The 13,473-nt window shown below is 38.9% G+C and overlaps 2 protein-coding genes across 3 annotated transcripts in view; one reads left to right on the forward strand and one right to left on the reverse strand.

Annotated features, from left to right (window-relative positions):
• Positions 1–9,603, reverse strand: part of LOC135488462 (uncharacterized) — a 32,111-nt gene extending 22,508 nt beyond the window's left edge. For both annotated transcript variants that reach the window (XM_064773085.1, XM_064773084.1), the window contains exon 1: positions 9,507–9,603. The gene's annotated coding sequence lies outside the window, so the exon portion shown is untranslated. The remainder of the gene's footprint in view (positions 1–9,506) is intronic.
• Positions 1–13,473, forward strand: part of LOC135488465 (midasin-like) — an 86,627-nt gene that overhangs the window by 40,284 nt on the left and 32,870 nt on the right. The gene's annotated exons all lie outside the window — the stretch shown is intronic.

Consider the following 13,473-nt stretch of genomic DNA (forward strand, 5'->3'; position numbering starts at 1 on the left):
GCTTCATCAAAATGCGAAATGAGCATATTTGCCAGCAGTTTTCAGATTTTGATAAAACAAATTTAGTATGGGTGCACTAATTCAAGTTATCCTAATACTGGTGACCATGAAAAAGAACTGAAGAATATAACTACATATGATCCATGCAATTCTTGTGCTTGTTTGTGAAATTATGAATAATATTTGAAGTGTTTGCAGAGAATTGTCACCAGCACTAGAGTGGAGCATTCACTGATTCATAAAATATGTAAAAGAAATTGACTGCCTTAATGTTAGTGTGGGAATTTCTCAATTTTCATGTGGTAAATGTAGTCTGCATTGGATGGGCAATGAAATGCTTTCTCAAGTCTATGGCAGTAATCTTTCCCGGGTTAATGTGACAACACATCATGTCTGAATCTTATACAGCTTGTTCTATGCTCTCCTCCCTGAAGCCAATCCGCTGGGAGAGAGACTGGCGTTGAACCAGCTGACAATACACATGGAATACCAATCAACTGACAATAAAATTCACTCTGGTAAATACACGGGCGAGAAAATGCCAAAGGTCCTCGCAGATTTACTCCAGTTTCCGTAGTACTATTCTAGGTCCCAGCATGGTGTGATCTTCAGTGAAGGCTGCAACATGTTCAAGAGCATCCAGAGGACTCAAGGGTCCGTCTTCATCGACTTAAAGTTTAGAAGTCTGTTGTCGGGTGAGGTGGATCGTCTCAACAGACTGGACATTGTCCTAGTTTCTGCCGCATAGGGGGATTTTGCTGTATTCGGGGCGGAAGTGATTCTCACTATGTTCCTATCCTTGCTTGAGAGGCAGTTGTGCTTTGTAAGGTTCTCATCCACCCATCCTTCCATGAACTGCCCATAATTTCATTATCGTCCATTGTCAACATTGTAACTCTATGAATTGATGGCTAGTAATACATAGCGCAAACAATTCTCTGTCAGTTTATGTCTTGCTACTCTTGGCAGAGTGTGACAGAATTCATTTGGCCATCAGGAAAATGAGGCCCTTAGGTCTCGTAATCTCTGATGTAGGACGTTGTTGATGTAGGTATAGAACGTCTACTCTGTTGCATTGTGGAAGAATGCTCAGAGAAAGAAGGTCAGTGCATGCACTCATCTGATCCACATTCTCATTTTGCAACTGATTCAATGCCAGATTCTTCTGTGTCAACAAAATATCATTCTCATTTTGCAACTGTTGATTTTAGCAGTTTTTGATTATAAATCCTATACGCTTCATTTATCCTGACTTGGAAACATAAAGCAATATGAACCTCACAATTAGAACTGATGAAGCAACAAGGGAAATATCAAAACCATAAAGGCTGTCGATACAAGACAATGCAGTGTGGTGCCTGATTAGTACCCAATTCAGCGGCCACCGTCTAAAATTACCCTATTGATTACGTGATAATGATTTCTGTTGCCTCTGAGCAGTATAGGATTTCCCGTATAGTACATCGAGGAGAAGCGTACTAGAATATTGTTTTCGTTAAATATCGACAACAAGACACTCATCCTTTCTGGCCAGATGGTAATATTTTCAAGATTGTGGTGATGGTGACTAAAAGCGCTTCAGCAATTTCAAGACATTGTGATGGAAGATCCATTTCAATATACAGTGAAATATTCACGGAGCTAAACGTTATGAAACTTGCTCCTTTTTCAGCTGGTGGGAGACTAGAAAAAAATTAGGATTGAAGTCTTTAAATATGACAGTTGATGTTTGGTTTAGAGTGAAGGCTTCAAGGAAAAATGGAATTGAAAGTTTTGTATTGTGCATGTGACATCTATTTCGGCACATACTTAATATTGATTCCTGTTTCTATGAGATGAGGTGTGTGCTCCGTGATTACTAGGTACCATGGCAATTAACACACGGGATAGGAATGTACCGGGTATGATAAACGATATTGGTAAAAACGTACTTGTGTGTGTGCTGCATTGAACTGAGTTACTCGGAGAGGTCCTTCAGATATAAATTGTTGCATGTTTAAAAAATATCTTTACTGTGACATTGGGTATATGTACAGTAGCAGTGGGTGCTTAAATCATTTTGGTATAGAAACTTATGACATTTTCAAAGGAAGGGGATGAAAGGACCAACTCGAAGTCAGGCCTTTTATAATGCAGTGTGGACTTTACGCTTTTCGCTGCAGACAGAAGTCTTGGAATTGAAGACATGATCTTTCCATCAAATTTGATTGTTGAAAAAATCACAAATCAAATTTGCAATTTCATGGGATGGTATGATGGGATGATGACTACTTCCATCTTCCTAGATGTCTTCTACTTGCAATAATACTATTGGGTACATGCGCTTAACCAATATCTTTTCGGTTACATTGCCGTCCTTGCAAGATGTGGTGAATTATGAGGACCATGTTTCTTTAGAACCAAAGGGCCCCTATTGATTGCTTGAAAAGGAGACATACTTCTGATCTTCGATGCTGCCCCAAGCAGTTATTGTTTTTCAATGGCCACCTCAGAAGCCAGTATTGGCAAGTTTTATTCGGATATGACCTGGGTTTAGCTCAATAGGTATGCATTAGGCAATAGGCTACCATAGCCAAGGAGGTGGTACTCCTTCCTTGACACAGGGCGGTCTTGATGATTGTTCCAACACAGGTGGCGTGCTGGCCTGTGTGAAACCTGCTGATTAGTCTACAAAGTCAGTTTACACTTTGGAAAGTCCAAAAACAGGATCTATTTGCTGTTGTACGAAAAACTTTGTATCGATTCACATACAGAAACAAAGTTTTATTGGCACATCAGTCCCGGGAGTGGAGAGAAACAAAATCTGTGTCCCATTCATCACAGGATTGATTATTGTTTTCTACATAAAGGAAATGTACAGGGCTGTGTTCGAGAACTTTTTGTGTTCAATATCAAGACTACTACACCCCATGTTGTTGATGTGAAAACAGCTGGATATGAAAGCTTATTTGATATCATAAAACACGTTATTAGATTTATAACGCTTCTTTGAAGTAGCTAATATATCGTCAATACAGGTTGTAGAACATTTTATTCGAGAATTTAATAAGGCAGCTTCGGATTTGACTGGCTTTTCAGTTTCATATCCAGTAAGATTTACTAGGAGATTATTAATCTAGCAGTCAGCGTGATATAGAAAGTGGTGTTGCTGAATGCATGTGTGCTTGTGTGTTTGTTGCGAGTTATTACAATACTTTCACTCACTATAAGCTGTGGTACAGGAGGTGGTGAGGGAAGTTACTTCTGGCCATGACATCACTTGTAAAAGTCTGTATTCAAAATGCTTTGAGTGGATAGTTTTTGAAAACAATACGTCTGAGAGCTAACACACTTTTGCACTAATGGTCATTATTTATGCCTTGGCTAATGGTACACCATTCACTGTTGACAGATTTTTATGAAATATTCATGATTAAAAACATTCTCGATAAAAAAAACAACTTAATATTTGATACATGCAGTTGTTTATGTAAACTTATCCTGGCACCTTTTCATTCAAATCATTAAGTATGTAAAATAAAACTGCATCACCTTGGAAATTCTATCCTACTTTGGTGCTTTTATGATGTGTGGGGGAGATATCTTTTGTTTTTGGTACTGCTATTTAGTGATATCACTAAACTCTCCAAAAACTTATCAGTTTTCAAACCTTGATAGTTGCTGTGTTAAAAATTTATTTTAAAAATGCATGGTACTGTTCATATAAACAGAAAGTTACAGTGGACGTAATTAGGCAGTTAGTTGCTAAAGGTTAACTCACAAATATCTGACATTTCAATCAATTGAATGACAATTCCTTATTGAGACCATTTACAACTTATCATCTGGGACATCTCTTCAAACTAGTAACCTTCCCGACAGTACAGAAAAAGATTTTCATCACAGTAATTTGATTGGCAGAAGTTTATCGATTTTGAGATGGAAATTTAATCAAAGAGAGTAAACCATGTTGGGCAAATATAACACGGACCATACTAGGTAATGCCATTAGATGCAATGACTCTTTTTATCATCTGATGGAGATCGAGAGGGCTGCTTTGGGGAGGTGTTTCTGATGCATTCGTTGATTTCTTCTGATTTCTTGGCTGATTTGGTCAACAGATTTGGAGAAATCAGAGTCAGCTTATGTCACTTCTACTAACTGTCCAGGAGTAATAACCATCTTTTCTGTAATGGTGTTTTAATTCGGAGAGTATCAGCTTCTGTGTGACCATGCAGTCACACCAAACATTCCTATATTCTCTCAAGATGGAATGCGTATTATGTCGAGCATTTTTCATCATGATACTAAAGATATTGATGTTCAGATGTAGTTATTTATCCCTGAGCAGGCAGTCAGGGGACCGACCACTGACAGTGTATCACTAATAACAGAAATTTTCAAGAGGGAAACCAAGGAGCAAGTTGTTCGTGCCCCCACTGATCAGAGCATTGTCTGTAATCAAGTTGGTCTCAAGGGAAAGGAAATGTCGATTGAAGGCCAAGGCATTGCTCAAATTAGTGGACAGCGAAAGAATTGCATTGAGAGATATGACTGTCTGATGAGGCGTAATGAGTGGTTTCCATTGCTTGACTCGGCGATAGCCACTATTTTGGCAGTTCGCCTTCTATGATTTCACGATCAATGCCATTTTGATTTTTACATTTGATCTCAAGAAAATTGCTCTTTGAGTATTATAAAACTCAACACGTTTCAGATATTACTCTGGCTTGTCCCCATCTTGAACTGTGAAGCATCATGTCAAGCTGTGTGCACCAAACACTAATGCCATCATGGCATAGCTCTTGCCCTCAGCGCATGGAAAATCGAATCTTGAACAACGCATTGTACGCATAGGATCTGATCCAAAGAAATTTGCTTGAAAAAGCATTGCAACTGAACTGATTTCCTCCCAGGCAACTTCTGGTCTTTCTTAACGGCAACCCATTGTAGATGAATTGCCCCAAACACCAATATCCCGCAGTCATCTCCTGGCCAGTAAAAATTACAAATTTCTAACAATGCAGTGCATTATACTAACACATTATCTCCAGAAAATCAATGCAGGTCTGCCTCAAAAAGCTCATCCCTCTGTGCAGTATTGGCAGAAAGAAATCAATGCGGCGTAATCAGATTCCAACTAGGATTGCCACCAAAATCCACATATTGATATACACCTTTCTGAATGAAACCTATGGCTGTTCCGGGTCACCAATAGATGAAATTGCTGTGGTAACCAGTGTGGCTAGAATAACACCACTGCTTTAAATGGATGCAGAAGTGTCCAAGAGCGGCCAAGGACTGTTTACTTGGCATGAACGAATGCTATTCGGGAATCTCATAAAATTATCCTCTTTCGCTGCTTGATGATGATTTAAAAGTGGATGTGACAAGGTTTTGAATTTGTGATAATTGAATTGAGGTGGTTTGCAAGGGGGGGGTTTCTGATGACAAGATCTTTGAATATCATGTGCATGCGCGGAGACCGGTCATGCCCTCCAGTCTATTGGTGATCAAGTCCCATGACAATTTACACTTTCAGCGTTCAGCTTTTAGATGAATCAGTAACCATGTAGGGGCTCAACCTTGCTAGAAAAGGGGATCAGTTTGGTGGCGTCCATTTAGAAATCCGATTGGTGTAGCCAGTGTAGTGGATTTGGTAAAATCCATTAGAGAGATCAAGATGACATCATGATGGATGATGATGGTGATGACATGTACCAACCTGCAATTGAATCTTAGTCAACACCGTCTCCTTAGACGTATTCAAGCACACAACATGGCCGCCATCCAAGACAATTGGTTGGTGTTGTAACCCTGCTTATCAGTGCATCTGTGGGGGAGGGATGAGTCAACTTGTTTGATCATGAGAGGGGGAGTGCTTTGAATTCTCTAGTGAAGTTGATATAAAAAAGAACAACGATGATGAAATTTTTCTCAGCTGTTTGCAATGCTTTAGAAAATACCTTGTACAATATGGAAAATCATTGATGGAAAAGTTGCCATGTGGTAAATTCAGCTGAAGTTTTTCCCTCACTTGAACATTCCGCTCATTATTCTCAATTAGCAATTGTTTCTTAACGATTTATCTTCTGGCAGAATCTCCTTTGAAGATACGAGAGGAAATGTTTGATGACAAGCTATGCGATCCTCAGCAGAATCTTCAAGCTTTTAAAAGCTTTTATCCACAAACAGATTGGAGGAGTTGATCACTCGATTGGAGCGCTCTCATCCGATAATGTACCTTTACGAAGATATCAACAAGAGGGGCATTTCTGAACAGGAAACAGCATGTTGTGGAAACATAGCATGATATGGTACGCTTTTCGAACCATGAGTGAAGGATAGGTTGAAGAATTAGATCATCCTTCTCTGCTAAAGAAATATTGAAATTCTCTCAACCCAATCACCTATCCCCAAATCTAGTAAATGTTGGCCTAGAATCAGGTCTTCTTCAAAGTTTGCACTTCTAGTGTCCTGTCACGAACTGGAAGCACACAGACTATAAACATCCAGAGCAAGAGAAGAGGTTCCAGGAGATAAACTGGATTTTAACTCAGCCGTTGTGATTGTGCTCGTCTCCCGCAACCTTTAGGACTGCTCTTACGATGATGACAACAACACACTTAATGCCCCTGTAAACAAATTGGGATTGACTTCATAAGCCCAGCTTTTATACTGTCTATCCCTCTTCCAGCAGTGATGAAGCCAGACAAATGATACGCCGGTCTAGCAGAATAACTATAATATCGAAGAATAAAAACTGCCGTCTTTATTGCTGGGTGCAGATTTGTATTATGATCTAGTTTGCGCATCTCGTGGGAAATCTTTGCTTGTCACATCAGCGTAATCTGCTTTTCTAACAGTGGGAAGTGCAAGCTCTCTCGGGGAGAGGTTTTTCTCTCATATTATTCGAAATCAGTGAAATTCTTCATGTTTATAATGCAGATCTTGTGTAAGTGAAAAATGATATGGTTTTGTTTTCTTGTATGCAGAAGTTGCTGCTCTATATTGGAAAAAAAATTGTTTTTTATACCGAAAATGATTCTGTGGCGTAAGTTAAAAAAGTCTTTGTCAAATAGAATATAGTGATATTGTGACAGATGGGCAAATATTTTGCGCTTGGTCACTAGGATTGAATTGATTAGATGAGATATTTACAGCAAGTGTCTCCATCGACAATCTTCCAACGAGATAAGGTACCAATTTATACTTGAAAAACTGGTTTTATTGTCTCCACCCAAATTAATTCTGTTGCATTGGGAAAAAACATGTCTTTGTCGAATAAAATGATGAGATATTTACAGTCCTTCAACCATCTACCTATGAGAAAATGTACCAGACGCCTGTTGCGTGCTATGAGACGATCATGTTGTGTCTTTGACTGGCCAAGCATGGATAAGCAATGATCACACATAAGGTGAACGTCTGGCGATATTGACAGTAATTGGTGCGGATGACAGAAATTGGTCCGAAACAAGCTGTCGAGGGAGTGAAGCATTTGCAGACCATTTATTGTCATTTGTTGATGGGCCAACGATCGTGTGGTTACAAATCCTTTGAAATGTATCATCGTCTCATCTCGGTCTTAGACGTCAAATTTTCGTCATTGACTTATGTTGCGCATGTTGACATGAGGGCAACAATGGCAGTAGCAAAGTGTAGCATCTTAGTCGTTGTAACTGTATTTGCACAAATCACTCCTTATTGGTTCCTATGAAGTACATCTTTCACTATATACATAAAGCCACAAGAGTGATCCTGGGAGTCACTCATGCCAATTTGTTTGATCGGCACTGCCGCACTGGGTATCATTAATTCAGCTTTTTGCATTTATGCACTAAATGCACTCTCTCAAGGGATTCTGAAGTCAATCTTGTACGGCTGTATCTGAATCAAGTGTATTTTTCATGTTCAGATGAATGAAATTAACACTTATATGGAGAAAACATCACCTGGAACCAGATTTAATAAGTATTGCCTGAAGATTCTTCTCCAATTACATATAGAGGATTTTTGTGATTTGAAAATTTCTCATCAGTTCCTGCCCCTCTGCACTGAAGATGGCATCCTACACTTTTTGGCCGAAGAAAGACAAAGATGTTATGAACAGAAAAGATTAGAGGTTATCAGATTGAAGGATTTATTGGAAATGTCGAAGATTAAAAAGAGGTGAAACAGTGCAAGTGGCCAAAACACAGCTGAGTATGAAAAAATCTGATGAAAATAAAAGCACATGAGGTTTTTGTTTTGTTTCAATACTGAACTGATTAAGGCAAATGACAACAACGTCTGTTGGATATTGACATAAACTTGTAAATTAGCTTCAGAATGTTGGCAACTGCAATAATTGATTGATGAAATTAATCAATTTTACCCACAGCTTTCAATCAAATGATATTTCCTGTGAGTCAGATGTAGTATAAAAACCAACAGTAACAAGCGGATGAAACCTGGATTCCTCATTGACGGCTTGTACAGATGCTTTGTTTGTTGATTCAGGGCGGCAAGTACACCGGCTTGAAAAGCTTAACATGAATAGAAATATGAAATTAATAACTTAAGAGAAGCTGAAATGCTATGCAATCACTAGAGTCTGCAACATGAAGTATAAGTGAAGCTTCCCTGTGTAGTATAGTAAACTTCAAGAGCATGAACAGCTCACTACTTGAATTGTGATACCAAATCTCCTTAGCTGTTCAGCTATTCAGATATGAGGTTTCTTTTTCGTCTAAGCATGTGAAAAGGCAGGTTCTTTTTCTTGTTTCAACTGGGACATCACGAAAGCATGTTACCAGCAGTTGCCAATCTTTCCAAAACAATCGCAGATCTTGGAAGATATATCCAGTGTGGGGTTTTCAGTCCACTATCTGTTTGTTTACAAGAACTTCAAGGGGTACACCGTTCGTTTCCACTGGTGGCTCAAGAAAATAGAATTTATGCTGTGATTACTCAAATATTTATAACAGGGAACTAAGTGTTTCCCATTCAGCAAACAAACAGGTTCCTACTGATGATTGCTTTGAAAAGAAGCCAAACATGCATGTAAGACCAAGGGATCGCCAAACCCTTTTGTTTTTTCTAAAGGCTTAGTTCGTTAGTATAAGCGAGATTGAAAACAGACAAGAAATATGCAACAATAAGTAAAAATAAATAAACCCACATCCTCGTCCTCGGGTATGTGGCACCAAAGAACCAATGTTCTACATTTTGTATTCACCATTGGACAATCTTTGAAAACTCATTATAAATTTAAACCAAAGTGTTGAATATTTGATTTAGGAGAATAAAAAGAAGTCTTATCAGTTTCTCAGCTGGTCAAAAATGATATCGCAACAAACTTATAGAGGACTGTGCTATTGCGTCTCGCCTCAGCTGCACACGCTGCTCCAATACCTGGTCGTATCTCAGAAATCAATGTTGGCGTCGCTCGCCGATTGCAAACTAAATGAGAAATGTCACTGTAACATTTCATAAAACACATTAAAAAGAAACGATATAAAGATATTTTGCAACATGTACTAACCGTAGATATTGGTAGGCTTATATTTCCATGATATTTCTGATGTATAATCCAATATGTGTTCAATGAGAAGGAGACTGATGTTAACCAGCGACACACTCTCGCCCTCAATTATCCATGCTCAGGGGAACGTGTCAGAAGTATTGATGTTTCTGCTGGGAAGGGGTGGTCTCCAATGTTTGCATTCTCATGCATTGATCGGTTGAGGGGTTGTCAGCGGTGTGTGTTTCAAATAGTTTTGCTGTGGATTGGTGCAGACTGTCCTCTTCCCCATCAGACTTTGCAATGCTGGGCAATTATGGCGGTCTTTATTTTTTATAGTGCGCTCCGAGGCACTCTGTCTCTTTCTGAATCATGAATGCTTAATTCGGTAATCGTGACAAAAACCTTTGAAACCTGATTATAAACTTGCGTCTAATTACTCTTTTATTTAACAGGAAAAACCTTTTTTACCCTAAAACGATTTTGTGGTTTGTATTTCCAAACACACTATTAGGTGTATACATTACATGGTGATAAACAATCTTTGTGTTTAATCAATATTTTAGGTCAAGTTTCAGTGAAAGCTTTCAAACTATCAATAATTTATTCATGCTCCACATGTCAAAATAATGTGCGCTTTCATAGTGAATATGTACTACACATTTTTGGGGTTTTTCTTAATTTTAATTCATAGAGTGATGAACTAATGCATTTCAACTTGTTCATTCCCACGCAGCAAGAAAGATGCAAAAGACCCTATTGCTGTCTGACCAAGGAAAAGGCAATCGCATTACGAGACAGGAAAAAGCGCCATTTACTTTCTAATCCACAGAGACCGCAAACAATGATCAATTTCCTCTTAGAGAAAGAAGAAAACTTGTCAGTCGATAACTGATGAAGGCACTGGTGGGTATCCTGTCAAGATGAAAAGAAGCCAAGTATACTGATAGTCTGAGGGAGAGCCATTGATCAGGACAGCAAGTAATCTCGGGATGACAAGCGCAGCGAACGTTTGCCAATACCCACTGCCGTTAAATACTGGGGCCGAGCCCAGGGACTGAATGAGAAGACCGTGTGTCAGGGCTAGCAACCAATTCTGGACTTGATAAACCGACATGACTGGAATACCGTTGAACAGTTAGTCTATATTGCATGCATGATGAAGGGAGTGAGGTTAAGATGATGCATTAAAGACCAAGACTCCCTACTGCACGTCTGCCGTAGCTTTTGAACATCACATCAAAGTCTTTTCTGTGGAAAGGAAAGTTGCAATCAACCACGAAGTGACCTCTTATTGATAGAGAGAGAAATCAAGACGTTCTTGTGCATGGCTCAATCGCAGAGTGCCCCACTGGGCAGAATACTTTTGGAATGATTTTACTTCCAAATCACAAATACTACTAATAATTGTTGATGTGTCTGGTGAGATTTAGCATGTAAATCATCGCAAAAGTTCAATATTTCAGCACTGTGTTCATGACACAGGTGCATTACTTCAGGGTTGTGTGATTTGACAAAGGAAATGAAATGTTGGAAACAGTGACATGAATAAATAAAAGATTTTCTGCGAAAGAAGATAATTTTCCGACTGTTTGTCTGAGTAACTCCATAGTCTTTTTGTTTTTGGCTGTAATTCTTGTGTCTGTACCAACTGCTGAGCTAGTGGTAACATTTGGCGGGATTTGGGCCGATTGCTCCCAGAGGAGGCATTTGTCAGGAGGAGGAGACAGTCATGACACGCTGTAGGTTGGCGGCAAATTTATATTGTTAACTCATTCTGCTGAAGGTTGATCTTTCTGCGAATGAGATTGGGACAGGAAAATGACCTCATCATGTATTACTAGGTACCTTGTACTGCATCTCAACTAGTTTACATTGTATTCTCACTTTGTATGGATTTCTGCTTTATGAAACACGTGCTAGTTTACAGAGGCATGTGAAGTTGTATGTTCCAATCACAAGTGGGGGTGCATGTAACCTTCTTCTGAAATGTGGGGGGTTTATAACCCAATGTACGATGCAGAATATCAATTTGTTCTTGGTCGGTTGACTGGGACATATTTGACCCCAATACGTCTTAAAGGCACGCTTCTTGAAGTAACTGCCTCATGGTCATGTCAACTGAGCATAAAATATTCACAACCTTTACCAACTTGATTACTTTGCTTATGTTCTCTATCAACAACCTCACTTTTGATTAATATGTTGCCACCCGAGTCTTGTTTCCGACCAGTGCTGTGTGATTATTTGGAATAATAATTTCCGTGTGACAATAAAGAAAGTATTGATGCATTCAATGGAGAAATAGAACCAGGATACATGTTACAAATTGCAACTTCTCAATATATCGCGAGGCACTGCAAATAATAACATCTTATTTGTGTCTAATTGAAATATGTGGCCACTCTGCGTCTATTTTAAATATGAATTTTGCAATATATCATCACTGATTAGTATATGTGCCTTGCAAGCTGGTTACTCCTTGAAAATGTAAACATTTCAAGCATCTTAACTGAAGCTTTATGAATGTTTTAGAACTAAAAAGACACATGTATATCAACCAGCACACCTTCCAACCACAACAGTTCAGTATATTGAATAAACCGAGCCATTTAACGGTAAAAACACCACCGTCATTCCTCAAAGAAATTAAGCAGCTCCTCAAAGGCTATTGATCCTTCCCCGATTGTTTTTATCGATATCGGAATACTTATTTTTGATTTAGAGTAATCGTGGAGATATCAAAGCGACGTCTTTTTATTGAAAACCTTTATGAATTGATCAAAGTTGCCAACCTGATTGATGTGCATTCTGGGGGACAATTGACTGAAGGTTTGCCTCGAGAGAGGTATGACGTTTTTCATTGATAGGACTACTCATTGTAGCGTATGGTTGATGAATCAAGTGAAAAGATAAGTGCAGGGCAATGCACACCCCTGTTGCTTTGATTGAATTTCAATTAAAAATTATCTTTGAAGTAGGTTATTGTTGTTATCCTCAAAGATACACTGATATCATTCATTCATACTCATGTCAAACGTTGACTATCTTAATGATAACGTTATATTCATCCAATCACGATTGTCAGACTTGAAACAGCTGCTAATCTTGCAACAGTATAATGTCCTACATGTCCGAACAATTCACACGGCCAATCGCACTTACTCCTTCTGCCAGTGACAGCTTAGGGCTGCAGTGAAAGTTAATAGAAAATAGTCGGTATTCATGAATTAATATTATTGAGAAAGTTTTCGTCAACGTTTTCTACTGGGATAACCTTGATATTTTTGTACTGATACACTGTCTTGTATCATTCTGCACTTAAGCCGGGATGAATTGCCTGGTGCTCTTAGACATGTCAGATATCGGTCCGGGCAATCATTAGCAAATCAGACGGCTAACGGGGCTACCAGTTGGTCATTGATCATGTACCAGTCACGGTTCATCTATCACATCAAAAATTCTGATCACATAAATTTGATTGATTTGTCCTCCCAAAGCTTGCCGTTTCTTGCCTGATGGAAATTAGGCACCGTAGTAACAGTTGCCTTGGAGATGTAGGGATTTAATTCAGCATGACATGGTCACGGCTGTTACATTTTGCACATGTCTGCTAATTATCTTGATATTAATTTCAGATTAGCATGTTTGTGATATTGAAAGTGATGTTTGGTAAGACATCTACATGCTAATAGTCTTCCCACCAGTGCATTTAACCCTTTAATGATGGGGAAAATGTTTTAATCAAGTGGTGGTAATCTTTGTCCCATAAGTTCTTTTTTAGATTCCCTCGACATCAGTAGCGGGGAAGCACCTCGAAACGGTGGCATGTTCCTGTGTTATGAACATCTTATGGGGTTTTCAGAAGTAAATGTCCACGCTCTTTCAGGCCACTGTGGAAAACTACAGGGTCGATTTCTTAAAAGTTTGGTAGAACATCTGTTCAGGTTGCCTATTTGCCAAAGTCATAAAGTGCGGAACTCAGCTT

This window comes from Lineus longissimus, chromosome 5 (assembly GCF_910592395.1).
Source record: "Lineus longissimus chromosome 5, tnLinLong1.2, whole genome shotgun sequence".
NCBI classification, from domain to species: Eukaryota; Metazoa; Nemertea; class Pilidiophora; order Heteronemertea; family Lineidae; genus Lineus; species Lineus longissimus.